The 24,880-nt window shown below is 43.6% G+C and overlaps 1 protein-coding gene across 6 annotated transcripts in view; it reads left to right on the top strand.

Moving 5' to 3' along the window:
• Positions 1 to 24,880, top strand: part of LOC129855371 (palladin-like) — a 117,033-nt gene that overhangs the window by 18,108 nt on the left and 74,045 nt on the right. The window contains exon 1 of one of the 6 annotated variants that reach the window (XM_055922950.1): positions 21,525 to 21,761. The exons of the other annotated variants lie outside the window; for them this stretch is intronic. The gene's annotated coding sequence lies outside the window, so the exon portion shown is untranslated. Of the gene's footprint in view, positions 1 to 21,524; positions 21,762 to 24,880 lie in introns of those variants that run through there. 6 annotated transcript variants of the gene reach the window in all.

Genomic DNA, 24,880 nt, shown 5'->3' with positions numbered 1-24,880 from the left:
GATGTTGGCAGAGTGTGATGTTGCTGTACTAGTAAAGAGAGAGAGTAGAGAGAGAGGGGGGTAAAGGAGATGTTGGCAGAGTGTGATGTTGCTGTACTAGTAAAGAGAGAGAGTAGAGAGAGAGGGGGGTAAAGGAGATGTTGGCAGAGTGTGATGTTGCTGTACTAGTAAAGAGAGAGAGTAGAGAGAGAGGGGGGTAAAGGAGATGTTGGCAGAGTGTGATGTTGCTGTACTAGTAAAGAGAGAGAGTAGAGAGAGAGGGGGGTAAAGGAGATGTTGGCAGAGTGTGATGTTGCTGTACTAGTAAAGAGAGAGAGTAGAGAGAGAGGGGGGTAAAGGAGATGTTGGCAGAGTGTGATGTTGCTGTACTAGTAAGAGATACATTAGCTAGCTCTTCCTTTTTCTTTCCGTTTAACAACAGCCATAGCATGAGGTCATAGCAGCCAGCTAACCCGACCCATTACTGACTCATGACGCAGTGGGACTGTAACGCTGTTGCTGACTGTTTGGCCTATTTAAGCAGGGCCGTAATTTTAACATCTCCCTCATGGGCCCGTTTCATCTCCCTGGGAGGAGCGCTAGCTGGCATTTTCATACCTTTTGTTAGCGGTGAATGATGTCATATCATAGTTCTCAATAATGACAGAGCTCAAGATTCAAGGGCTGATCCTTACTGTATGTGTGTGTGTAGTGGGGTCAGTAATGATAGAACAGGAGTTGAGGTCTTGGTTTTGTGTGTGTGTGTGTGTGTGTGTGTGTGTGTGTGTGTGTGTGTGTGTGTGTGTGTGTGTGTGCGTGCGTGCGTGCGTGCGTGCGTGCGTGCGTGCGTGCGTGCGTGCATTGCTTTACCTTCATGTAGAGTATGACTGCGTCAGCAGAGGGAATCTTTAAGTAAGGTAAATGTCTAATGTTTGCAGGCAGATGCGAAAGAGTCAGTTTTGACGTAACAGGTAGTTCTCACTATCCTGTGGGTTGAAGGATGTGTGTGAATATGTGTGTTTGTAAATACATGAGTAGATGTGTGCTGGTAGTTAACACCATGCTGTTTGGGAATGTAGTGAGGTAAACGAGTAAGAGCAATTGTCAGTCAGTCCATATGCTCATTAAAGGTTGTGGCGTCATTACTACCGCTTTTATACAGACGTACAGTACATTTGATAATGTATAACACACATTGAACAGTGGGACACACACACACACACACACACACACACACACACACACACACACACACACACACACACACACACACACACACACACACACACACACACACACACACACACACACAGTAAGCTATCTCATCAGCAGTAAGGCCTTCAGATGGACACCTGTCACAGCTGTGCATCACCGGAGCTTCAACAGGCAGAAATGACGATGGGAGCCGTTGGTTCCCAGCCTCCCTCCTGGCCCCGGGCCCTGGACCCTGGCATCTGCTGGGCTGGAGACAGGGTGTGAAGTTTCCCCCCTGAAGGTGAGACTTTTCCAGCTCCGGTTCCAGTCTGGGAGCCTGGAGCATCAAGGACAGGGAGGGTCCTGCTGTTCTACGGCTCTTATCATCACACACAAACATCTACGCTAATCCTACATTCAGCTAGGAGAGGATATTGTGAACAAGATGTTGTTGTTGTCGTTGTACATATGATTGATTATTTGAGGGCAGTAACAGCATTGCCTGTAATTATAGGTCTACATCCTTACCATACATGCTGTCTCTATGTGCTAGCCTTCGTACACAGTGAATGGTTTGGTTTTGCTGATATTAAGGGCAATCTTGATGCCTGTGGTATAGTCAACTCGGGGTCAGTTCACAAAATGACTTACTTACCAAACCAGAGAGAGATAAAGTAGGAGTGAGGCGAGACAGGGGTAAAGAGAGAATGACGAGGAGAGAGAGGGGGATTAACAGAGTTACACTTCTAGAAGTGCATTAGTTAGACATGATTTGGAGAGTTGGGAGTAAAATACCAGATTTGATATTAAGTGTGTCTGTGGTCTGTGCCAGACAAAGGCAGCAGTTGTGCGAGGCAGGAGGAGGGTAATGCTAGACTGCCTACAGACAGGAGAGGAGGACGAGGGACAGGACAGGACATAAATCTCCCACAGCTTCTTCAGATAATCTGAGTGTTCGCTGTTCCTGTTCAGCTCTCAGGGTAAACACTCAGACACGCACTTACACCCCCCCCCCCCCCATCATCTGGAAACCCTGATCGCATCTCACCACACACTCACTGACATACACACACTCGTGTAGCTCAGCATTCATCAGCTCACACACATCCAAAGTACCCCAAAAGTACACAGATAATACCTCAAGCAGATACAAACTACACCTCCAACACGAAGCCACAAGCAGGCTTCCGGAACACACTTGGTTATAGAACCCAGATAGATCTTATGAACTTGGATGAATGGAGACTTGGATCTGCTTGAATATGCCACATCCCCTATAATCTTATTTCAAACAGAAGAGTTTCAGTTCTAAGATCAGTTGTGTTGTGAGTCAGAGGTGCCCTGGGGACTGTTCTACAGCTGGGCCTGGTGCAGTACAGCACAGAGCTACATTCCTGGGTTCACCTGCATAATGACTCCCTCCTGCCATTCATCATGCTTGATAAGGCACGACCATTAGATTCAGCTTACAGTAAGATGCCTTTTGATGTGTTATGTTTTGTGCTGTTTGTCTTGGGTTGGATTCTTGCGTGGCTGCCAGGACCCTGTATTTGATGAAGGGCTTTATCCAATTATGTCTGATATTTTAAACAAAGGAATTCTTCATGGAATTACCGCGTGTAGACTGTTTTGCTGCCTGCCTGTGTGTGGGAGAGTTTCTGGGTTGATGGTTTGTAAACGGTGTGCATGAGGATGTATGTTTTTACAAGGTGTTGAAATGGAAAATATTTTCCAATCATTTCTTTCTGAACAGAATCAAAATATATATATTTTTTACATTTACTGTAGCTCGACATTAAATTACTTCACAAATGGATAGAGGAGCTTGCTACGGAGCGGGCAAACTATGTACATACATGCATTGGACAGACAAGTGTAGTGTAGGGTGTGACTGAAGTGTTGCGGGTGAGGAGAGCACTGAACATGAAGCGCTGGGCATCTTGTTGTTAGGAGATGCATTATCTGAATTAGGCCCACAGTATTATACCTACGGAGGAGCGGCTTCTATGAAGGAACTTTGAATGTCTTTGAACTACAGAGAGTTGGCTTAACTGACGGTGGACCAGAGCTAGCCCTTGATCATGACTCTCAGTTCCATTACATTACTCATAATGCCGCCTGGAGTTTTCAAGAGCTAGACCAGAGCTAGACCAAAGCTAGACCAGAGCTAGCTAGCTAACAAGTTTGTGTGTGCAGAGCGGCACCAGAATAACAATAAAAACACATCTTACCTTTTTGTCGTTAATAAATTCAATGTGAAACGTGATAACGATAGTATTTTTTAACTAGCATGAAAAAAGTTAATCCAAGGTTAATCCAAGTTAATCCAAAATTAGTTCTCTAATCAAAAATCTCTCTGTAATTTCTGAATCACACCTGTAACATCAGTAACTACTGTAGACTATGCTTTGGAGGAAGGGGGAGGGGCACTTAGCCTACACACACACACTGGCAAAGATTTTCAGTTGGCAGGCAGGCAGATACTGGAATAAGTGACTGTAAGGGCTTTGCATAGGAGTTTTGTTGCATTTTTGTGGGACTGAAAATAACATTTGAAATGTAACAGAACATTATTGACTAGGGATGCACGATATATCGGTGAACATATTAAAATCGGCTGATATTAGCTAAAAATGCCAACATCGGCATCGGCCCAATGTCTAGTTTAACGGTTGAGGGTCAGTGTGGCGGAGGTGTTATGGCCTACTCTCACCACCTGGGAACAGCCCATCAAGAAATCCGGGATCCAGTTGCAGAGGGTGGTATTCAGTCCCAAGGTCCTGAGATTGGTGATGAGCTTGGAGGGCACTATGGTGTTGAATGCTGAGCTGTAGTTGATGATCAGCATTCTCACATAGCTATTGTCCAGGTGGGAGAGGGCAGTGTGTAGTGCAATTGCAGGTGAATCGTCTGTACTGTAGATCTGTATCGGCGTGCAAATTGGATTTGGTCTAGGGCAGGGTTCAATTTGGCCTACACTACAAATTGAACAACATTTTTAACACATCTGATTTGTACACAATAAACTGACAATAACATAATAAGTGACAATAACATAATGGTTTTGATCTGATTACGCTCATAAAATCACCATGTCTCTATTCAATTAGTCTATTTCTCTGTGTTGATTGGTGGGGAAAACCAGGTCTACGTAGCCTATTCTAGGCTACACTACTTTATTTACGTCAACATTCATTCAGAACAATTAGCTTGATAGCATGAGAAAATGTCGCTCTCAAAAAGTATCAAAATAAAGGTGGATAATGACAATCGAAGTTTCTGGGAAGAATGTACAGCGACATATATGCGTTCATTTTACCATATTTTCCCAATGCCAAGCCAGTGTGTCTTATTTGCAAAGAGAATTTCGCTGTTTGCAAAGAATTCAATCTCAGACATCATTAAGCATGGTACTTTCAATGTGTCCCAGACAGAGGCCCGACGCAGAAACTTTGAAGCATTAACTGCAAGCTACACACACTGCTTCTTTGTCTGACAAATTCATTCTGTTACAAGGAAGAGGTAAAACAGTCGTGGACATGGTGGAAAAGCTTTAGGCCTTTACTAGGAAGCTTGAGTTGTTTGATTTGGACTTGTCATCTGGAAGGCTAATGCACTTCAGCACACTGAAGAACGACAGGCAGAGAGACCAGGCAACTTCTCCACCAGATTTGAAGACTACAGCATGCCCAAGGATATCATTGCGTTTGTACTTGATCCTCTCACAGTCCGCCCAGGTGGATAATTCTCCTCCCTTGCTAAGAAAACGATACCCTTGCTGGATGAGGCCGCAATTCAGACTGAGCTGATTGAATTCCAGACATTGAGCCAAATCAGGGATGCACTTGGGAGTGCCAAGTCCTTGTGTGCGTTTTGGGTGGCATGCTCAGAGGAATACATCACAATAAAGAAACTTGCATTTTATGTTCTAACAATGTTTGGATCGACTTACACCTGCGAGTCCTCATTTTTCTCTATGATCGCAATATAGATTCACTAAAGGAACCGGCTTTCACATAAGTCAATCGAGGACTGCCTACGCATCAAAATCACATCCATCTCACGTGACATCCACAAGATTGTGTCCGAGGGGAAATGCACATTTTCCCATTGAGTAAGTATTTTATTGGCCTATATGACTGTATTTAGTAAATACTAACATTATTGTGAGTGCTTATCCAGGGATATTTAGGTCTCAAGCTGACAGTATTTTCTGTTTGTTCTGTCATTACTGGAGCAGGCTATCCCGATACAGACATTCAGGTACAGACATCACCTTTTTTCTTTAAATTATTGTTTTTTGTAGGATTCTACATTTTTGGCCATTTGGAATTGTAAGTAGGCCTAATAAAAAAAAAAAAAAATTAGGCTTATATTAGGCCCTAACTTTTTTTTACTGTTAAGCCTCATACTGTAACCTACCTCAGCCAGTTAAGTTATTATTATTTTTACATTTTTTATTTAACCTTTATTTAACCAGGCAACAAATTCTTATTTACAATGACGGCCTACCCCGTCCAAACCCTAACCCGGACGATGCTGGGTCAAGTACAGCTGTACAGTACAGCTGTACGTTAAACTGTATCACTCCGAGTCAAGAGAAGCATCTATCTCTATCTCTTTCTCGATCTCTCTTTACTCGCTTTGTCTCTTCTCTCCACCACTGTCATTATCAACATTCCTCCTTTTTTTATCTTCCTCTCCCTTCCTTTAGCTCTCTATCCCTGTTTCCCTCTTCTCCCTCTCTCTCCCTCTGCACGCACAGCCACAGTTTGTCTATGACTTAGACCCACAGGTCAGTGATGAGGCACTATGTTGTTTTTAGGTGATGATGTCATAGAGACAGTTGTATTCCGGGGGTCCATGTGAGGGGATTCAGTTTCATGTAAAGGGGAGGATGAGACCATCCATAATGTCTCATCATGTCTCATGTGTCTGTGCAGTAAAAAATTAGTAGGGAGGTTGGGGGTTTACAGAGTCCAAATCCTGTTAAGACAGTTAAAGTCCTCTGTCTCCTGCTGCTCTATATCATCCATCTAAATTAAGAGATAACAACAACTTACTTCATAGTTATTTATAGAGGGCACATTTTTTGTAACTTTTTTTGGTGTTCATCTGTTCTGAGACTCTACTGTATATCAAGCCTGTTTTGGGAGCGGATACCCAGCTAACAATTCTAGGGAGAGAGAACGGTTTTGTAATGTTACCTGTAATGTTCCCCTAATGTTTGAGTGTCCAGTTTTCCGTTAGTTAGGGGAACATTCTATCTGTGTTAAAAAAAATGCGATACCGACCTCCCGAGTGGCGTAGCGGTCTAAGGCACTGCATCTCAGTGCTAGAGGCATCACTACAGACCCTGGTTCAATTACAGCCTGTATCACAACCGGCCGTGATTGGGAGTCCCATAGGGCGGTGCACAATTGGCCCAGCATCGTCCGGATTAGGGTTTGGCCCAGGGTAGGCTGTCATTGTAAATAATATTTTTTTCTTAACTGACTTGCCTAGTTAAATAAATTAAAATGTAATCGTAAAGCCTAAAATCTAAGAAAGATGGCAGCTGTGTTATTACCCCGCTTAAATTTTTGCCATGTGGAAATGCTCCCATTATTTTGGGTAAATCAAGAAGAAAGAGAATAACATTTTAGTCAAATGCAAACTCTGCAAAGGATGCAAACTCTGCAAAGGAATCAATGATCTCTGAAAAAGCATCTGGAGTGTAACGGCGGCCTTCCCTCTCTTCACTAGAAGAGGGGGTGAAACAGGGATCGGACCAACACGCTGCGTAGCCAGTGCTCAACATGTTTAATTAAACAAAAAACAGTGAACACTTACAACGAACAAAATAACAAAATGTGGCAAACCGAAACAGTCCTATCTGGTGCAGAATACAAACACAGAGACAGGAAACAAACACCCACAAAACACACGTGAAACCCAGGCTGCCTAAGTATGATTCTCAATCAGGGACAACGATTGACAGCTGTCTCTGATTGAGAATCATACCCGGCCGAACACAAACATCCCAACATAGAAAATAACACATAGACAACCCACCCCAACTCACACCCTGACCAACTAAATAAATACAAGAAAAAGGAAAAACAGGTCAGGAACGTGACATAACCCCCCCTTAAGGTGCGAACTCCGGGCGCACCAGCATAAAGTCTAGGGGAGGGTCTGGGTGGGCGTCTGTCCACGGTGGCGGCTCTGGCGCTGGTCTTGGTCCCCACCCCACCACAGTCAAACCCCGCTTCCGTGGCCTCCTGCCAATGGCCACCCTCCATGACAATCCCACTATACCAAAGGGCAGCACCGGACTGAGGTGCAGCTCCGGACTGAGGGACAGCACCGGACTGAGGGGCGGATCCTGGCTGGCTGGCTCTGGCGGATCCTGGCTGGCTGGCCGGCTCTGGCGGATCCTGGCTGGCCGGCTCTGGCGGATCCTGGCTGGACGGCTCTGGCGGATCCTGGCTGGACGGCTCTGGCGGATCCTGGCTGGACGGCTCTGGCGGATCCTGGCTGGACGGCTCTGGCTGGTCCTGGCTGGACGGCTCTGGCTGGTCCTGGCTGGACGGCTCTGGCTGGTCCTGGCTGGACGGCTCTGAAGGCTCAGTACAGACGGGCAGCTCTGACGGCTCGGAACAGACGGACAGCGCTGGGCAGGCAGACAGTTCAGACAGCGCTGGGAAGGCAGGCAGTTCAGATAGCGCTGGGCAGGCAGACAGTTCAGACAGCGCTGGGAAGGCAGGCAGTTCAGACAGCGCTGGGAAGGCAGGCAGTTCAGACAGCGCTGGGAAGGCAGGCAGTTCAGACAGCGCTGGGAAGGCAGGCAGTTCAGACAGCGCTGGGAAGGCAGGCAGTTCAGACTCAGGCTGCGCTGGAGAGGAGGAAGGCTCTGACAGCGCTGGACAGGTGGGAGCAGCTGGAGAGAGAACCCGGAGAGACAGCCTGGTGCGGGGGGCTGCCACCGGAGGACTGGTACGTGGAGGTGGCACCGGGTATACCGGACCGTGAAGGAGGACACGCGCTCTGGAGCACCGAGCCTCCCCAACCCTACCAGGTTGAATGGTCGCCGTAGCCCTGCCAGTGCGGCGAGGTGGAATAGCCCGCACTGGGCTATGCTGGCGAACCGGGGACGCCATCTGTAAGGCTGGTGCCATGTACGCCGGCCCGAGGAAACGTACTGGAGGCCAGATATGTTGGGCCGGCTTCATGGCACCCAGCTCGATGCCCAACCTAGCCCTACCAGTGCGGCGAGGTGGAATAACCCGCACTGGGCTAAGTACGCGTACTGGGGACACCGTGCGCTTTACCGCATAACACGGTGTCTGACCAGTACGACGACCTCTCACTCCACGGTAACCACGTGGAGTTGGCTCAGGTATCCTACCCGGCTTTGCCACACTCCGCGTGTTCCCCCCCCCCCCCCAAGAATTTTTTGGGTCTGACTCTCGGGCTCCCAACCGCGTCGCCACGCTGCCTCCTCATACCAGCGCCTCTCTGCCTTCGCGGCCTCCAACTCCGCCTTGGGACGGCGATATTCCCCTGGCTGAGCCCGGGGTCCTTTGCCGTCCAGAATCTCTTCCCAAGTCCAGGAGTCCTGGATTTTTTCCCGTTGCTGCCCGTTGGTCCGGGTTTGGTGGGTGTTTCTGTAACGGCAGCCTTCCCTCTCTTCAATATAAGAGAGGGTGAAACAGGGATCGGACCAACACGCAGCATAGCCAGTGCTCAACATGTTTAATTAAACAAAAAACAGTGAACACTTACAACGAACAAAATAACAAAATGTGGCAAACCGAAACAGTCCTATCTGGTGCAGAATACAAACACAGAGACAGGAAACAAACACCCACAAAACACACGTAAAACCCAGGCTGCCTAAGTATGATTCTCAATCAGGGACAACGATTGACAGCTGTCTCTGATTGAGAATCATACCCGGCCGAACACAAACATCCCAACATAGAAAATAACACATAGACAACCCACCCCAACTCACACCCTGACCAACTAAATAAATACAAGAAAAAGGAAAAACAGGTCAGGAACGTGACATGGAGGATGTGCACAAAGGCACAAAGCTGGTAGCCAAAGTTCCAGAAATGCGTCAAAGAAGAGAAATCTATACACATTATGATAATAAACAAAGATGCATTTTTTTAAATTTCCAAGTGTTCTAACCAAATTTCCATAGGCTTATAAACTGATAACTGCAATTTAAACAGCAATAATGACAATACAGTGGCTTGCGAAAGTATTCACCCCCTTGGCATTTTTCCTATTTTGTTGCCTTACAACCTGGAATTAAAATTGATTTTGGGGGGTTTGTATCATTTGATTTACACAACATACCTACCACTTTGAAGATGCAAAATATTTTTGTGTGTGAAACAAACAAGAAATAAGACAAAAAAACAGAACATTTGAGCGTGCATAACTATTCACCCCCAAAGTCAATACTTTGTAGAGCCACCTTTTGCAACAATTACAGCTGCAAGTCTCTTGGGGTATGTCTCTGTAAGCTTGGCACATCTAGCCACCGGGATTTTTGCCCATTCTTCAAAGCAAAACTGCTCCAGCTCCTTCAAGTTGGATGGGTTCTGCTGGTGTACAGCAATATTTAAGTCATACCACAGATTCTTAATTGGATTGAGGTCTGGGCTTTGACTAGGCCATTCCAAGACATTTAAATGTTTCCCCTTAAACCACTCAAGTGTTGCTTTAGCAGTATGCTTAGGGTCATTGTCCTGCTGGAAGGTGAACCTCCGTCCCAGTCTCAAATCTCTGGAATACTGAAACAGGTGTCCCTCAAGAATTTCTTTGTATTTAGTGCCATCCATCATTCCTTCAATTCTGACCAGTTTCCCAGTCCCTGCCGATGAAAAACATCCCCCCCAGCATGATGCTGCCACCACCATGCTTCACTGTGGGGATAGTGTTCTCGGGGTGATGAGAGATGTTGGGTTTGCACCAGACATAGCATTTTCCTTGATGGCCAAAAAGCTCAATTTTAGTCTCATCTGACCAGAGTACCATCTTCCATATGTTTGGGGAGTCTCCCACATGCCTTTAGGCGAACACCAAACGTGTTTGCTTATTTTTTCTTTAAACAATGGCTTTTTTCTGGCCACTCTTCCGTAAAGCCCAGCTCTCTGGAGTGTAGGCTTAAAGTGGTCCTATGGACAGATACTCCAATCTTCGCTGTGGAGTTTTGCAACTTCTTCATGGTTATCTTTGGTCTCTTTGATGCCTCTCTGATTAATGTTCTCCTTGCCTGTTCCGTGAGTTTTGGTGGGCGGCCCTCTCTTGGCAGGTTTGTTGTGGTGCCATATTCTTTAAATTTTTTAATAATGGATTTAATGGTGCTCCGTGGGATGTTCAAAGGTTTGGATGTTTCTTTATAACCCAACCCTGATCTGTACCTCACCACAACTTTGTCCCTGACCTGTTTGGAGAGCTCCTTGGTCTTCATGGTGCCGCTTGCTAGGTGGTGCCCCTTGCTTAGTGGTGCTGCAGACTCTGGGGCCTTTCAGAACAGGTGTATATATACTGAGATCTTGTGACAGATCATGTGACTCTTAGATTACACACAGGTGGACTTTATTTAACTAGTTATGTGACTTCTGAAGGTAATTGGTTGCACCAGAGCGTATTTAGGGGTTTCATAGCAAAGGGGGTGAATATATATGCACGCACCACTTTTCCGTATAAAAATGTTTGGGGAATTTTTTTAACAAGTTATTTTTTTCATTTCCCTTCACCAATTTCAAATATTTGTGTATGTCCATTACATGAAATCCAAATAAAAATCCATTTAAATTACAGGTTGTAATGCAACAAAATAGGAAAACGCCTAGGGGGATGAATACTTTTGCAAGGCACTGTAACATACACTGAGTGAACAAAACATTAGCATCTTTCCATAACATAGACTGACCAGGTGAATCCAGGTGAAAGCTACGTTCCCTTATTGATGTCACTTGTTAAATCCACTTCAATCAGTGTAGATGGGGAAGATGGGGAAGAAACAAGTTAAATGGGGAAGAAACAAGTTAAAGAAGGATTTTTAAGCCTTGAGACAATTAAGACATGGATTGTGTATGTGTGCCATTCAGAGAGTGAATGGATAAGACAAAAGATTTAAGAGTGGTAGATAGCCCTGTGGTTAGAGCGTTGGACTAGTAGCTGAAACTGAAAGGAATCCCTGAGCTGGCAAGGTACCCTAAACAAGGCAGTTAACCCATTGTTCCTAGGCCGTCATTGTAAATAAGAATTTGTTCTTATTGCCTAGTTAAATAAAGTGCCTTTTAAACGGAATGTGGTGGTAGGTGCCAGGTGCACCGGTTTGACAACTATACAGAAAGCCCTTAAATTGCTGAAATAAATTTACATTTAAGTCATTTAGCAGACGCTCTTATCCAGAGCGACTTACAAATTGGAAAGTTCATACATATTCATCCTGGTCCCCCCGTGGGAATTGAACCCTGGTCCCCCCGTGGGAATTGAACCCACAACCCTGGCGTTGCAAGCGCCATGCTCTACCAACTGAGCCACACGGGACCGTTCAGATTAGAATTACTGAGTTCTTTTAAATAAAGTCAATGATGATAGAATAGTCAGATTAACTGATACCTGACACAGGCTTGGTGGTGTAGCAGGAAGAGTACCGTGAACCAAGAGATTGTGAGTTAAAATCCCAGGTGAGAACATATTGAATAATAACTACAGTATAAATTAACAAGCACAATGTAATCATGTATGTCAAAGTGTCTAAAATATGTGAGTGTTCTTGCAACGTTCCCATGAAAAGTGTCTAGAATATTAATATTTTATATTCTGAGAACATGGCAACCATGTTGTGTGTATGTTTGATATAAAGTTGATGGAATATTCTCCTAACCCTCAGAAAACTGGACACATGAATGGTCTTGCAACTTTACCATGAAACGTATATAGAAAATGTATATCTTATATTCTGAGAACATAGCAACCATGTTTTGTGTATGTTTGGTGGAACGTTGATGGAATCTTCTCCTAACTCACAGAAAACTACACATGAATGTTCTTGCAACGTTCTCATTTAATGTTTCTAGAACATTCTGGGTAAACTCTATTTGACATGAAGGGAATGGTCTCTTGGAAACATTCCTATGGCAACGTTAATGACCTAATGAGACATTAGGTCAATGTTCTCTAAAGTTGTGGGGATGTTTGTTGTTAGCTGGGTAGACTGTATGACTTTCTTAAGGCTTAAACAACGACTTTCGTTGACCCAGAGTTATAGCTGTTTAGATGGCTCCTCTTAGGCAACATGTTTCGGGGTGAGGAACACGTCTTAAAGGTCAAATGCAGCTGTTTTTATCTCAATATCAAAGAATTTCTGGGAAATAATTAAGTACCTTACTGTGATTGTTTTCAATTAAAATGGTCAAAAAGAAACAAAAATAGCTTCTTAGCGAAGAGCAATTTCTAAAGAAAGAATTTAGCTAGGACTGTCTGAGAGTGGTCTGAGCGGGGAGGGGAAAACTGAAAACTAGCTGTTATTGGCAAAGAGGTTTGGAACTCTCTTTCTTATTGGTCTATTAACTAATTTACCGCTGGATAGTGGTGGCCACTGATTGGCTGAATACGCGGGGTGGTGGGTAAATATGCTTTGTTGTCGTATTGTCAACAAAGCAGCATGACAGAATAATAACCCACATTTTGAAATGACAGGTTGTTTCTTTGGGAAGCTATATAAAGGGATCTGTGCATTTGAACAACAGCATAAATAGGCCTACAACTATTTCACTTTTTATTTTTTATTTTTATTTTTTAAATTTTTTATCCCATTTTCTCCCCAATTTTTTCGTGGTATCCAATCGCTAGTAATTACTACCTTGTCTCATCGCTACAACTCCCGTACGGGCTCGGGAGAGACGAAGGTCGAAAGCCATGCGTCCTCCGAAGCACAACCCAACCAGCCGTACTGCTTCTTTAACACAGCGCGCCTCAAACCCGGAAGCCAGCCGCACCAATGTGTCGGAGGAAACACCGTGTACCTGGCCCCCTTGGTTGGCGCGCACTGCGCCCGGCCCGCCACAGGAGTCGCTGGAGCGCGATGAGACAAGGATATCCCTACCGGCCAAACCCTCCCTACCCCGGACGACGCTATGCCAATTGTGCGTCGCCCCACGGACCTCCCGGTCGCGGCCGGCTGCGACAGAGCCTGGGCGCGAACCCAGAGACTCTGGTGGCGCAGTTAGCACTGCGATGCAGTGCCCTAGATCACTGCGCCACCCGGGAGGCCCCAACTATTTCACTTTTACATGTTAAAACAGAATCACCTCTGCTGCACATGATGCCATGGTTTTGATTACCAAAATATTTTTTTTTAGAATGTGTGCATCGGTGACACAGGCACAGGGAAAACGCAACAAGCACAGATGCAACAAGTGAAAACAAATGATCTAACAGGGGATAGCTAGCTAGCATAATGTCACAAGCATGATGAGCTCGCTAGTAACTTTAGTTAGACTTGATTGGCGAGCGTGCGTGCAAGCTAGCTACCGGTATGCTAGCTGGCCGGTAGCTACAATAGTGTCCACTAGCAAACATCTAACGGCAGGAGAAACACACTGCATTTGAAGCAGTTAGCAATAATCTAATGAATTCAGGGCTTGTGAAATATATAAGCTGATCTGGCTTTCAAGTCTGTCTATGAAAATGCTCTTTTGTTTAACAAATTTAACCAGAACCATGCATAATGCAAATTCACTAATAATGACTAACTTCTTGTAGCAGTCATTATAGAAAATTAACACCGGTCTCATAAATAATCTCTTAAACACAAGCCCACGAGCTAGTGAGGAAGTAGCCAGGTAATCTTTATTTTTCAAGTTTAGCACCCTTGGATCTACTTGCTAGATAACAAGGTAGAACAGTTGAATTGTTATCAACACACCCTTCTGTCCATCTCCATCTGTCTGAACAGCATGCTAACCTGTCCACTTTGTTCACATGTTGAAATCAAGTGGCCTATCTTATTTCTCAGATTGAGAACGAGTTGCCAATTCCTTATATAATAGTTTTTTATGCTCATTGAGCATTTATAAAACACAGTCTAGACAGCTAGTATAACAGTCTGTGGATAAATACTGCTAGCGGTACGTGGTAGCACAATGCCGCACACAACAGAATGAGAGCATTCATTTTCCAGAATCAACGTTCATTGATACTCCCAGTATAGTAGGGTATTCTCTTCAGTTTGAAGAGGAAACAGAAAAAGGGTATCGTTAGAGAGGTTATGTTGTCTCCTATTACAGTAAAATAATGTCTCAATGTATTTCAGTGTCCATATGACCTACTGTTGGACCAAACCTCAAATGAAAATAGCGAGTTGAAACTGCTTGTTGTCAGAGGAAGAATTGGTATTTTATCTTGGTTCCTGTGAGTGGCAGGAGGAGGAGCTTTGTGTGTGTGTGTGCGTGTGTGTGTGCGTGCGTGCGTGCGTGCGTGTGTGTGTGTGAGTGTGTGAGTGTGTGTGTGTGAGTGAGTGAGTGAGTGAGTGAGTGAGTGAGTGTGTGTATGTGTGTGTGTAAATGGGAAGGTGCAGAGACAAGACCAAAAAGACAACATGAGAACAAACGCTCATAAAAATGTCATTCATTTTATATATTGCCCAGCCCTATGTGGATGTCTGGTTCAGGTCCCAAGTTCATGGCAATTTGCTCTTCAGTACCTGATAGAGCAGACCCAGAATGTGTAGGCGTTCATTTCAAGGCCCCTGGGCGGTCCATTTACTTTGTGCGGTGAAAATCATGTGATGAAATCCTGCAATCCCAATAGCAAGCAAAGCAATCCAAGGGCTGGCTGGACTGCAGGCCAAATGCCCGGAGCTGCTGATGGCAGAGCAGTAGGTAACTGAACAACAGCTTGTTTGAACAATATATTATATATTGAAACAGTCAAATGTTTTACCATTCATAAGTGGGGTACTGCCCCTAACACCCTAATGGACGGGCCGCCAACGTCGCCTGGTGATGTCACCAGGCAGGCCAAAACTCCATCCCACCAAAACTGGCAAAAAAGTCTTCAAACAGCTCTTACACTAAAAGGGCATTATCATAATTTTCACAATTTCACATTATTATTCCAACCTCATGATGTGGAAATATATATACAGTTGAAGTCGGAAGATTACATACACTTAGGTTGGAGTCATTGAAACTCGTTTTTCAACCACTCCACACATTTCTTGTTAACAAACTATAGTTTTGGCAAGTCGGTTAGGACATCTACTTTGTGCATGACACAAGTAATTTTTCCAACAATTGTTTACAGACGGATTATTTAATTTATTATTCACTGTATCACAATTCCAGTGGTTCAGAAGTTTACATACACTAAGTTGACTGTGCCTTTAAACAGCTTGGAAAATTCTAGAAAATTATGTCATGGCTTTAGAAGCTTCTGATAGGCTAATTGACATAATTTGAGCCAACTGGAGGTGTATCTGTGGATATATTTCAAGGCCCACCTTCAAACTCAGTGCCTCTTCGCTTGACATCATGGGAAAATCAAAAGAAATCAGCCAAGACCTCAGAAAAAAATTGTGGACTTCCACAAGTCTGGTTCATCCTTGGGAGCAATTTCCAAACACCTGAAGGTACCACGTTCATAGTACGCAAGCATAAACACCATGGGACCACGCAGCCGTCATACGGCTCAGGAAGGAGTTCTGTCTCTAGGAGACAGAACGCGTGTTCTGTCTCCTAGAGATAAAAGTACTTTGGTGCGAAAAGTGCAAATCAATCCCAGAACAACAGCAAAGGACCTTGTGAAGATGCTGGAGGAAACAGGTACAAAAGTATCTATATCCACAGTAAAATGAGTCCTTTATCGACATAACCTGAAAGGCCGCTCAGCAAGGAAGAAGCCATTGCTCTAAAACCGTCATTAAAAAGCCAGACTACATTTTGCAACTGCACATGGGGGCAAAGATCGTACAATTTGGAGAAATGTCCTCCGGTCTGATGAAACAAAAATAGAACTGTTTGGCCATAATGACCATTGCTATGTTTGGAGGAAATAGGGGGAGTCTTGCAACCCGAAGAACATGTTGTGGGGGTGCTTTGCTGAAGGAGGGACTGGTGCACTTCACAAAATAGATGGCATCATGAGGGAGGACAATTATATGGATATATTGAAGCAACATCTCAAGACAACAGTCAGGAAGTTAAAGCTTGGTTGCAAATTGGTCTTCCAAATGGACAATGACCCCAAGCATACTTCCAAAGTTGTGGCAAAATGGCTTAAGGACAACAAAGTCAAGGTATTGGAGTGGCCATCACAAAGCCCTGACCTCAATCCTATAGAAAATGTGTTTGCAGAACTGAAAAAGTGTGTGCGAGCAAGGAGGCCTACAAACCTGACTCAGTCACACCAGCTCTGTCAGGAGGAATGGGCCAAATTTCACCCAACTTATTGTGGGAAGATTGTGGAAGGCTACCCAAAATGTTTGACCCAAGTTAAACAATTTAAAGGCAATGCTACCAAATACTAATTGAGTGTATGTAAACTTCTGACCCACTGGGAATGTGATGAAAGAAATAAAAGCTGAAATAAATCATTCTCTCTACTATTATTCTGACATTTCACATTCTTAAAATAAAGTGGTGATCCTAACTGACCTAAGACAGGGAATTTTTACTAGGACAAAATGTCAGGAATTGTGAAAAACTGAGTTTAAATGTATTTGGCTAAGGTGTATGTAAACTTCCGACTTCAACTGTATATATAAAACACAGGGATATAACGTTTTTTATTGCTCTAGGCCTTTAAATAAAGGTTAAATAAATAAAAAAAATGCTTCCTGTTTTCTGAGAGTCTTTTGTTGAAGGACTTATTTTTTATAGAAAGAAAAAGGGCACATGAGAGAGAGAGCGAACACTGTAGGCTGATTCGCATCATGCTGAGGCCAAGGATCGAAGCAGACACACAGTCCTCATTTTTCTTTGTTTTCCTGGATAGTCACCTGTTCAAGTGTCCTGGGATAAGGAATGCTTTTTGGGATTTTTAAGTCCGTCAGTCGAGCACCTTATTTCCTTTGTTGTTCAAGGGGGGGGGGGGCTAAAGCCCATTTGGGTATGCTTTCTTTCTGCCAGGGATTTGGGGTTTAAGTGTCTCCATATAGTGCTTAAATTCGCCTGACATGCTCACCATTACTGCTCCAATTACTGGGTGTTTTAAACCTGTGACTGAATGGTCATTCTCCCCATTCTCCTGGATTCCTGTATGTCTTTACAGAGGTGATCTATCAAAAACTATACGCCATCACTATCAGGAAGCAGAGGAGGCTATGGGTGCAGATGGGTGCAGATGTGTGTGTGTGTGTGTGTGCGTGCGTGCGTGCGTGCGTGCGTTTGGGGAGGGTTTTGCTGTCATTGGCTTCAGATGGCCCTAAGTGTCTGTGACTTCCTCCTTGTTAAAGGTCTACCCCACTCTTCTCTAACAGGCAGTAGTCAAATGAGATTTTTCATTAAGCCGGAAAAATCTTATGGAGTTGGAGGAATAAGACATTGAAAGGAATAACAGCAGACAGAGGTCAGGAGTCACTGTCATTGGTCTAATGATAGTTCTAAAGCATGTGACCTGGTCATGGATCAGCTGTGGATGCTTAGACTACTCTTTGTTGCTGTGGTCCATGTACATATGTCAGCAGAGATTACAGCCTGGTCTCATAGACTAGATGTAACATAGTAAATTATATGTTACGTTTGGTATGGTATGGTACATAAGACAGATGATTACTTAAGGCAAAAACGATAAGTAGGGTGGTTGGTTGGGTTGGCTGAGGTGGATGGGTGGGCATCCACCCCACCCAACCCAACCCAACTCCTAGCCTAGCTAATGTTAGCCAGCTAGCTAATGTTAGCCACCTAGCTAGAATTCATAACATCATACATTTTGCAAATTCATAACATACAATGCTGTGAAAAAGTATTTGTCCCCATACTGATTTTTTTGAATATTTTTTATACTGAATGTTAGATCTTCAATGACATATTAGGTGAAAGGAACCTGAATGAAGAAATAACACAACAATTACATACTTATTTCATGTATTTCATAAACAAAGTTATGCAACACCCAATGCCAATGTGTGAAAAAGTAATTGCCCCCTTTACACTCAATAACTGGTTGTGCCATCTTTAGTTGCATTGACTCCAACCAAAAGCTTCCTGTAGTTGTTGATCAGTCTCTCACGTTGCTGTGGAGGAATTTGGGACCACTCTTCCACGGACGACACAGGTCATAGGCCTGGCAAAAACCAAACACTGCATTCCACAGGAAGAACCTCATACCAAAGGTCAAACATGGGGGTGGTAGTGTGATGGTTTGGGAATGCTTTGCTGCCTCAGGACCTGGATGACTTGCCTTAATAGAAGGAACCATGAATTCTGCTCTGTATCAGGGAATTCTACAGGAGAATGACAGACCATCAGTCTGTGCGCTGAAGCTGAAGCTCAGGTGGGTCATGCAGCAAGACAATTATGCAAAACACATTCAAGTCTATATGAAAATGCCTAAAAAGCAACACATTAGAAGTTTTGGAATGGCCTAGTCAAAGTCCAGACATAATCCCAATTTAGATGTTGTGGCAGGACTTGAAACGAGCAGTTCATGCTTGAAAACCTGCAAATGTCATTTTCGCTGCATTCATTGCAGCTAAAGGTGCCACAACCAGTTATTGAGTATAAGGGGGAAATTACTTTTTCACACAGGGGAATTGGGTGTTGCATAACTTTGTTAATTAAATAAATAAAATAACTGTACTTTTTTGTTATTTGTAAACTCAGGTTCCCTTGATCTAATATTAGGTTTTGGTAGAAGATCTGCTAACATTTAATGTAAAATATGCAAACATAGAGAAAATCAGAAAGGGAAAAAATACTTTTTTGCATTGTACGTTTTGCCAATTCGTAACATATAATTTGAAATGCTGATTTCAAGCATTTTCAAAACAACCCGTTGTTTGTTTCCCCTCAGCGGAAAACACGGATTCTTTTCCTCTCCATGTTGAACTCATAACAGTTTAGAGGTTCGAAAATGTTTAAACGAGTTCTCATAGATGTCTGCTTTGTTGTTTTTCATGTTGTAATTTATGCTCCTTTCCAAGTGAACTTCATGAGTGGTCCTATTCTTATTTTGTTTTGGGAATGTGAAGGTTGTCATGGAAACGTTGACATGTACTGTACCCATTTTTGTATGTCATGTGACCTTGACATGGCCCTTTTTAAACAGTTAAATAGCCTACTCCGTGTAAGTGGGTTTTGCATACTTGTAAGCACGAATGTATGTGGTTGTTAATGGGAGTTTCCATATTAAGTGGGTGTGTAATGTTATAATGCTTGGGTTGGACAGTGTGGAGACTGTACTGTAGGTGTGTGTGCTCCATATGGAAATGAGAGCAAATAGGGAGGAGGCCCTTCATGCTCTGTCAGTTGACTAACATCTTGGAAGTTCCTGATGCTCTCAGCCAGAACCATCTCTTCCAGTTCCAAACTATCTCTCTTCCTGAACCCAGCCTCCTTGAACACTGTGTTATAGCCCTAATGATTACAGAGGGGGCAGGCCAGCTTTTATACAGACCAGAGAGCACTCAGCAACAGCAGGCCTGAAGTTAACCTACTGTTGGCCAGCCTGGCATTAGTAATGTGAACATCTTGAATCAGTAAAACTCATCGTCTCATTAACCTGTGTTTTATGGTTACTTAAGCCGGAGGATACACACATAGTTCTTTTCATGTCTTTTTCACAGTAGTGTAGCTCCAATGGAATGGCTATGAAACCAACCCCATTTATTGGGTAGCTAGAATAAACAAACTGTGAGAGAGCAGCATGAACCAGCCCATCATTGGTTTGTGTATGTGGGTGTGTGTATTCATCTTCGTCGGTCTGTGCACACGCTACACACTCTTTCGCACGCACACACACACACACACACACACACACACACACACACACACACACACACACACACACACACACACACACACACACACACACACACACACACACACACACACACACACACACACACACACACACAAAACACACACAAGACAAACACACTGTCTCTGGTATAAACCCCTCCTAGCAACAACTACCACAAATAATTCCATCTGCTGCTGCTTCCCAGTGGCAGAGCCTCCACTGACACACACAGACCAAAATATCACTGGGCAGTTCACCCAATGTTATAAACCCCAAAACCTGAACCCCATACTGAGCATTTCACTGAGTGAAAAACTACACCCTTTCATGCTTCATTTAATGTTAGCCCCTGTGTCAGGCCTTGCCCCAGTGCACTAGAGAAACGTCAATCACTTTATTCACATTTCTCTACTGTATGTAAACTGTACAGTAAGCGTTTGGCGTGTGAGGGCTGCAGTCAGTCTTAGGGCAGTGTATGCTCTTTTTGCAAAGCATGATCAGGCAGGGTTCACAGCCATCTGTCCCATACTGACCAGGTGCTGCCCACTCTAAGTGGATCTATTTCCATACCGTCCTAACTAAGCTATTTTAGACCAGGCCAAAGTGGCCTATTTCAATTTGGCATGCAAGATAATATGTCTGATGTCACAAAGCGCTGTTATTTTTAATTTCTCATCATCATACCACACACACAATTAAGCCCCTAAGGCCTGTTTTCCCTTAAAGTCATCTGGCTCTGTGTCAGTCCCAGAACTGAGGGGTATTGTTGGACTTTAAGATGACCAGTAGACTGTGACCCAGCCTGCTAAACTGACAGAATACAGACAGAATACAGAATGCATAGCACAGCTTTGTTTCAGTAGGGGGGAAAAACGTGACAATGAAGCTGCTAGGATAACATTTGGCCCCACAAGCAGAATGGCATCCAAAACATACAAATACTACTGCCACTGATGTTTCAACCCACCTGGATATGATTTTTATCAGGATGTACAGTACAGTACCAGGACCATCCTGATTTAGTCTCTTGGGTTTCCATGTTAGTGACCCAGAGAGAGTAATTGGGATGGAGTAGAGTTGGGGGGTTTAACCCCCAGTGTGTCTCAGCCTGGGGGACTCTGGACAGGATGTCAGCACCTCTCTTTCCCCCTTCCTCCATGGGTTCCTGGTCCAGCCACAGTGGACTCCAAAATGGGATCGATGTGTTATTTACTGATACTGACAGCAAGCGGGGGGGAAAACAAGCGAGACACCGAGATTGAAGGAGAGTTCAACTGAAGTCATGCCAAGAGATCAGAGTCCGAATCACGTCTCACAACAATCTTGGTTGCGTTTAAAAATCGTACTGTCTCTCTCCTTCTGTCTCTCTCCACTTTCCGCTGCTCCCTCCCACTCTGCTCTCTCTGTGCCCTCTGTGTGTGTTTCAGTGTTACTCAGTGGCAGAGTGTGTGTGTGTGTGTGTGTCAGTGTTTTTGACAGTGGCTTAGTGAGAGTCACTCTCTCAGAAGTTGAGACTTTATATAAATCTTCAATTCCTTCACTTGAAGATAAAGAAAATTATAGGTGATATCATTCTTATATTTAATAACTTGGGCAGTACATCAGCACAGGTAAGGAACTCTGAACTTTGAACCCTGTTGTTGTTGTTAATGTAGCCTACTTTAGTTTCTTACTTTTAAGTTGACTTACTTGTTCATGTCATTGTTTGGTGAATCTGTCATATTTGATCCACTCATCTGCTTGTGTGGTTGTTATACAAATATTGGCAATTAATTTGGGTCTGGAATTAATGGATTTCTCAGAATATTTCAGGGCAAGACATTATTAGTCATATCAAGTAAAGTTGTGGTCCTGTGGAGAATTATAATGAAGTACTTGGTTACATGCTGTACATTTGTGGTATTTGATGGAAGGTTTTACTGGGTTTTGCTGCTGAACATGATTTTGTTCAGTGTTGGGTCACTCATTAACAAAAAAGCTACGCCTGTTTGTATTTCATCACCTCAGGGCACACCTTGCCTCTCACACTGTTTTCCTACCCTTGTGAGGATCTTCATAGTCCATGTTTTTCCATTGGGCTGTGTCATCTTATTTTGATGTCGTAGTTTATTTGGGAAAGCTGATTTGAGCATGTACATCTACTATAAATATTTATTGATTCGTCTGGCACTTGTTTAATTTGATAACAGATACTCATGAAATATGTAAGGTGTAACTTTACTCTGTAGGGTAAGGATAACGTGTGTGCATGTGCTTGTGCGTGTGCAACCCAGTATCACAGATTATTGTGAAATAGACAAGACTTGCTTATTGGATTTTTGTTTGTATGCCGTACACGATTTTGTATAGGGGAATGTGGGGTAAGTTGAGCCAAAGGGGTAAGTTGAGCCACCTGTGTTTCTAAGAAAACATACACAAAGTGTATTATTTGACCAAATATTTAGGAAGAGGTCCTAATTAAGTCAGGTCCAAAAAACAGATGTTCACTAAGTCAAATTAATTTATTCTGTTAGAGGTTTCATGATGCTTGTATCTAAACCAAAGTATTATAGATCATTTTAAGATTGTTCTATATGTCAGTTGGGGTCTCTATAAGCTTCAATATGAGGTCCTAAACCTAGCATGAAACTGTGTCCTTGTAGCAACGTGGGCTAATATAGTCAAAATGTTTGTCTTGGGGTAAGTTGAGACAATGGCCATGGGGTGAGTTAAGCTAATAGTTGAGCCAAACGCAAGTTGAGCAAATTCAAGTGTTTTCTTCTCAGGCGCAATGCAAGGCATTATCGCTGGGATATGAGGTAACAACAGGGCCTGGTCTATGTTTTGTTAGGTGTTTAGCCTGTGTTAAAAGATGCTTCAAATTATTAAAATAAAAAAAGTGGTCGTGATTGTGTTGAATTGTGTTTGGGAAATAAAAATAGATATGGTTTTAAAAAGGTAGTGGTAATATTTAATTCAGTACAGACATTTGTAGGCGGCTTAACATACCCTGTCCGGCGGCTCAACTTACTACATACCCCAGTAAGTTGTGCCAAGAGAAGGCTTTTTTGGACAAGCTATGTTTTCAGAACTGTAATGTTTACATGAATTCTGATTATGTCCAGGGATACACAACGTCCTGAAATATATATATATATATATATATATTTGTTAGAAAGAATACTATATTTCCCTTGACGGAGTGATGCTGAATGTAAAAATGGATAAACTTATCCCACTCTTCCCTACAGTGCATTTCAATCACAGATAAAGACAGTAGGTTACTTAAGACAGAAACGATAGGAGGGAGCTTGGTCAGGGAGGATGGGTGGGTGTATAATGCAACCGTCTAGCAGCCCAAACATTGCGTGTTCAAATCACGTCATGGACAACTTAATTAATTAAAATGAAATCAAATGTATTTATATAGCCCTTCTTACATCAGTTGACATATCAAAGTGCTGTACAGAAACCCAGCCTAAAACCCCAAACAGCAAGCAATGCCGATGTAGAAGCACGGTGGCTGGGAAAAACTCCCTAGAAAGGCCAAAACCTAGGATGAAACCTAGAGAGGAACCAGGCTATGAGGGGTGACCAGTCCTCTTCTGGCTGTGCCGAGTGGAGATTATAACAGAACATGGCCAAAATGTCCAAATGTTCATAAATGACCAGCATGGTCAAATAATAATAATCACAGTAGTTGTCGAGGGTGCAAAAAGTCTGCACCTCAGGAGTAAATATCAGTTGGCTTTTCATAGCCAATCATTGAGAGTATCTCTACCGCTCCTGTTGTCTCTAGAGAGTTGAAAACAGCAGGTCTGGGAAAGGTAGCACGTCCAGTGAACAGGTCAGGGTTCCATAGCCGCAGGCAGAACAGTTGAAACTGGAGCAGCAGCACGGCCAGGTGGACTGGGGACAGCAAGGAGTCATCAGACCAGGTAGTCCTGAGGCATGGTTCTAGGGCTCAGGTCTTCAGAGAGAGAGAAAGAAAGAAAAAGAGAGAGAGAGCATTAGAGAGAGCATACTTAAATTCACACAGGACACCGGATAAGACAGGAGAAATACTCCAAATACTCCAATTAGCAACTTTGCAACTACTTACTACCTTTGAACTATTTAGCTAGCATGTTAGCTAACCCTAACCATGCCCCCTTAAAGTCCTTAGCTAGCATGTTACCTAACCCTAACCTTAACCCCTAAACCTAGCCTTAACCCCTAACCCCTAGCCTAGCTAACGTTAGCTACCTAGCTACGCACACACGCAAACACACACACACCTGGAGGGACTGTGGCATGAACATAAACATTGATTCGTCAGATGGCCTCATCTAACCCTAGCTTCACAATATCTGATGCCAACTAAGGCTTTCCATATTTCCTGGTGACATTATTCGTCCCCCAGACAGAGAAATAGGATCTTAAACAGGGTTTTCTGTGCTGCTGGCAGCACTTCTGCCAGTGCCGTGCCCAGATCATCCACATATGGTCAAGATTAGTCTGTAAACCATTTGCTTCTTTTTTCTAATCAGTTTTCAGATTAACTTGTTATGATTCTGAGTATATCCATATGGAATAATGCTGCCTGTGTCATTTGCCAAGAAATGAATTGATTAAATAAGTGCGTTATGTTGTTGGGTGCGTAGGGAGCTGCAATAGGGAGAGATTATTTCCCCATAAAGTGATGAGACCCGGCCATATGCGTACACAATCTTCCAAAGCCTTCATGTGTCATCGTGCTTTTAGATCTATT

The sequence above is a fragment of the Salvelinus fontinalis genome, chromosome 5 (assembly GCF_029448725.1).
Source record: "Salvelinus fontinalis isolate EN_2023a chromosome 5, ASM2944872v1, whole genome shotgun sequence".
NCBI lineage: Eukaryota > Metazoa > Chordata > Actinopteri > Salmoniformes > Salmonidae > Salvelinus > Salvelinus fontinalis.
This window is presented reverse-complemented; position numbering and strand designations above follow the sequence as displayed.